The 4,795-nt window shown below is 44.8% G+C and overlaps 1 pseudogene; it reads left to right on the top strand.

The window, feature by feature from the left end:
- Nucleotides 1–509: 509 nt before the first annotated feature.
- LOC103219897 (prohibitin 1 pseudogene) lies at nucleotides 510–2,896 on the top strand (annotated as a pseudogene).
- Nucleotides 2,897–4,795: the final 1,899 nt, after the last annotated feature.

Below are 4,795 nucleotides of genomic sequence, written 5' to 3'. Positions count from 1 at the left end.
GCTGGCACATCATTTGACCATGTGTTCTTCATTTAATTTAGATTTTAGCAAAATCTAGAAGATAGGAATCCTGGCAATTGGGGTTAGGTTATTTACCTCTAGGGCATTTTCCAGCTAAAAGGAGGAGTGGTTCTTTTGACAGTTGTAATGTAAAAGGGGTACAAAAGTTGGAGTCCAGGTCCCACTAAGGGAAATGTCCTATTAGCACAATCCCCACCCCCCCACACACACTTTTATCTAAATAACAGTACCCCAACTGTAGGGAGAACTAGAAGAAAAGCAGCCCTTCCTCAGACTGCAGCCCGGCTTCCAGGGATCTGGAAGTCTAGTCTCTGAAATCAGATTGAGGTTGGCCAAGATGACCGTGCTCACAGGGACCTGGTCAAAACACAAGAAAGTATTTTCTGGGGAGAGGTATCTCCTAGGGCTCAAATTGTGTGAACAATCTTTCAAATAAAATGTCCAACACACACTCCTATGTACCCAAGCACATGAGGTGACAAGACAACATGAAGACTGAAAGAAACCGTAAGTAATACACCTAGATCTGTAGGGGTTCTGAATATTGGAACTAACAGATCCAGATATTAAAATAACTATGTTTACTATAGCCAAGTAAACAAATCTAAGGTAGAAAATACAGTTGAAAACTGTACCGAAATAACATAGACAATTTTTTAAAAAGTACCCAGAAATATTCGAACATTAAAAAATATAACTGAAACCAAGAATTTGGCGGTTAGGTTTGACATCAGATTTAAAGGAGAATTACTATAACAGCGGAGAGAAAAAAAAAAAAAACAGAATGAAGCATGGAGAGATAAACAGATAAAAATTACATAAGAGAGAATAATAAACCCAGAGAATGTGGTGAAGGAAAAAAACGAACATGCATTTCACTGGAGTTCCAGGGAAAAAAAAGGAAAGAGGAAGTGGGTCAGAATAAGCATTTGAGGAGCTTATAGCTGAAAAATTTCCAAACCGACTAAAAACATTGTCATAGCCCAGATCCTCTAAAAAGCAGAGCTTGAGGCAAAAGCTTACATGTTTACTTTACTGGTAAGTGTATTCCCACAAGCGCAAGAGTGGGGTAAAATGATGTGAGATAGAGAAGGATGCAGTACAGATATAGCATGTGTTATACTAACGTGGGCATACACTCATTGCAAGTCTATTACCTCGTCTTGCAACCCATCATCAGAAAAGGTATGTGAGCCACTGTTACTTCAACAATCTGGTTCTAAGAAGGAAGGGAGAGAAAACTGGCCAGGACTTTTCCTCTCTCATTGGGTAGAACCCACTACATGGCGTGATACCTCCCACACTTCAAGGTTGTGTACACGTGAGCACTGAGTGCCTCAGCCCACTGGGAAAGTCCCAGGGCAGGACATGAAAGCACATAGCAAGTGTGTGAGATAAGCCACAGGTTGTGCTCAAGTGTGACAAAGATCAGAGAACAGCCACCACAGAGGGCAGATACGAATCTGTGTCAATAAAGTTAGCGCATAGATCTGGGGTAACACAAAAGTAAATCTTGAACAGACATCAGTCCAACCAATTCCAGAAGCCCTGCAAGCCCAAAGCAGGATAGGAAAAGGTTTTCACCTAGGCACATTGGAGTGAAACGGCTGAAAATCCAAGGAAGACAGAAACTCTTAAAAAGCAGCGAGGGGGCCGGGCGCGGTGGCCCACATCTGCAATCCCAGCACTTTGGGAGGAGGGCGGATCACGAGGTCAGGAGATCGAGACCATCCTGGCTAACACGGTGAAACCCCGTCTTTACTAAAAATACAAAAAACTAGCCGGGTGAGGTGGCGGGCGCCTGTAGTCCCAGCTACTTGGGAGGCTGAGGCAGGAGAACGGCGTGAACTCGGGAGGCGGAGCTTGCAGTGAGCCGAGATCGCGCCACTGCACTCCAGCCTGGGCGACAGAGCGAGACTCCGTCTCAAAAAAAAAAAAAAAAAAGCAACCAGAAAGCAACCGGGGAAGGAGAGCGGGCAGAGGAGGAGCTGCACAGCACATGCGCGGTATATGTGGCTGGGGAATTCGTGTGAACGTCAGGGTGGAAGCAGGTGTGAGAGGGTCCAGCAGAAGAAAACATAGCTGCCAAAATGTTTGAGTCCATCGACAAGTTTGGCATGGCCTTAGCTGTTGAAGGAGGCGTGGTAAACTCTGCCTTATATATAACGTGGATGCTGGGCACAGAGCTGTGGTCTTTGACCGATTCCGTGGAGTGCAGGCCATTGAGGTAGGGAAAGGGACTCACTTTCTCACCCCGTGGTTACAGAAACCAGTGATCTTTGACTGCCGTTCTCGACCACGTAACGTGCCCGTCATCACTGGTAGCAAAGATTTACAGAATGTCAACATCACACTGAGCATCATCTTCCGGCCCGTGGCTAGCCAGCTTCCTCGCATCTTCACCCGCATTGGAGAGGAGCCGTCCATCACGACCGAGATCCTCAAGTCAGTGGTGGCTCGCTTTGAAGGTGGAGAACTAATTACCCAGAGAGAGCTGATCTCCAGGCAGCTGAGTGATGACCTTACGGAGCGAGCAGCCTCCTTTGGGCTCATTCTGGACGACGCGTCCTTGACACATCTGACCCTCGGGAAGGAGTTCATAGGTGGAAGCCAAACAGTGGCTCAGCAGGAAGCAGAGAGGGCCAGATTTGTGGTGGAAAAGGCTGAGCAGCAGAAAAAGGCGGCCATCACCTCCGCTGAGGGCGACTCCAAGGCCGTTGAGTGGATCACCAACTCACTGGCCACCGCAGGGGATGCCCTGATCGAGTTGTGCAAGCTGGAAGCTGAGGAGGACATCGCCTACCAGTTTTTATACTCTCGGAACATCACCTACCTGCCGGCAGGGCAGTCTGTGCCCCTGCAGCTGCCCCAGTGAAGGCCCACCCTGCTTGTACTCCGTGGGCCAACTGGGCCACAGCCCGGATGATTCGATAATTCTTTTTTTTTGAGATGGAGTCTCACTCTGTCTCCCAGACTGGAGTGCAGTGGCGTGATCTTGGCTCACTGCAACCTCCACCTTCCGGGTTCAAGAGATTCTCCTGCCTCAGCCTCCTGAGTAGCTGGGACTACAGGCCCGCACCACCACACCTGGCTAATTTTTTGTATTTTTAGTACAGAGGGGGTTTCACCATCTTGGCCAGGCTGATCTTGAACTCCTGACCTCATGGTCCACCTGCCTTGGCCTCCCAAAGTGCTGGGATTACAGGCGTGAGCCACTGTGCTCACCCGATGATTCTTAACACTGCCTTCCTTCTGCCTCTACCTCAGAAATCACTGTGAAATTTCATAATTGGCTTAAAGTGAAGGAAATAAAGGCAAAATCACTTCAGATCTCTAATTAGTCTAAAACAAAAAAGGCAGCCGGAGGAAAAAAGACAGATCATCCTAAAAGGAACAACAACTGAAATGATAGCTTACTTTTCAGTAGAAGCAATGGAAGCCAGAAGACAGTAACATGGCATTTTCAATATACTGAAGGAAAATAGCTGCCATAGTGACTTAGCAAACATCTACAGATATTGAAAATACTCTTTAGGAATGAAGGAGAAATAAATATTTTTTCAAAAAAAAATAGAGTGAGAATTCATCCCCAGCAAGCCCATACTACAAGTATTAAAAGGTGCTCGGGTAAAAGGAAAATGAGCCCATGCAGAAGGAGAGAGAAATAGAGGAAGAAACACGAAGCAATAAAAAATAATTATTATGCTAGGGTCTCCGTTCATTTGTGCTGCTGTAACAGAATATCTCAGACTGGGTAATTTATAAAGAACAGAAATTTATTTCCTCGTAATTCTGGTGACTGAGAAGTTCAGGATGAAGGCGCTGAAAGCCTTCATGCTGCGCCCTCACATGGCAGAAGATGGAAGGGCAAGAGAGAGTGAACCTATTCCCACCAACCCATGAATCCATTCACCTACCTCTTCCCCAAAAGCCCCACTTTCCAAGACTGTTGAATTGAGGATTGAGTTTTCAACACAAATTATCAGGGACACATTAGAGCATAGCAACTAGTAACTCTAAATAATTTGTTAACTATATAAAACAAAAATAATGTATTGTGCAGTTTAAAATATTTATAGATATAAGACCACAACAGTATATAATTTGGGAGGGAGGTGTATGGAGTTACAGGGCTTAAAAGCCTCCTACTGGAAAAGGGTAAAAATACCAGTTGACATTAGACTTTGTCAAGTCTAATGCTTGCTAAAAATCTGCATGCTATAGTCTCTAAGGCAACCACCAAAGAAAGAGTAAAAGCTGTATAATGTCCTAGCAAATAGAGATTAAAAGTAGAATTGTTAAAAATATCAATTATTGGCTGGGCATAGTGATTCACATCCGTAATCCCGCACTTTGGGAGGCCGAGGTGGGCAGATCACTTGAGGCCAGGAGTTTGAGAGCAGCCTGGCCAACATGGTGAAATCCCATCTCTACTAAAAATACAAAAATTAGCTAGGTGTGATAGCAGTGATAGTAGTCCCAGCTACTTGGGAGGCTGAGGCAGGAGAATCACTTGATCACACCACCACACTCCAGCGTGGCCAGCAAAGCGAGACTCTGCCAAAAAATAAAAAATAAAGGAAAGAAAAGAAAAAAGGTCAATATAAAAGAGACAAGAATGGAGAGACAAAGGAGCATAGAACAGGCAGAACAAGAATACATCACATAATAATTTGGTAGATGTAAAACCAAATATGTCAATAATTATAGCAAACGTAAAGCAACTAAATGCTACCATTAAAACACAAAGAATGACAGGCTAGTTTAAAAAAAT

The sequence above is a fragment of the Chlorocebus sabaeus genome, chromosome 12 (genome assembly GCF_047675955.1).
Source record: "Chlorocebus sabaeus isolate Y175 chromosome 12, mChlSab1.0.hap1, whole genome shotgun sequence".
In the NCBI taxonomy this organism is placed as follows: domain Eukaryota; kingdom Metazoa; phylum Chordata; class Mammalia; order Primates; family Cercopithecidae; genus Chlorocebus; species Chlorocebus sabaeus.
This window is presented reverse-complemented; position numbering and strand designations above follow the sequence as displayed.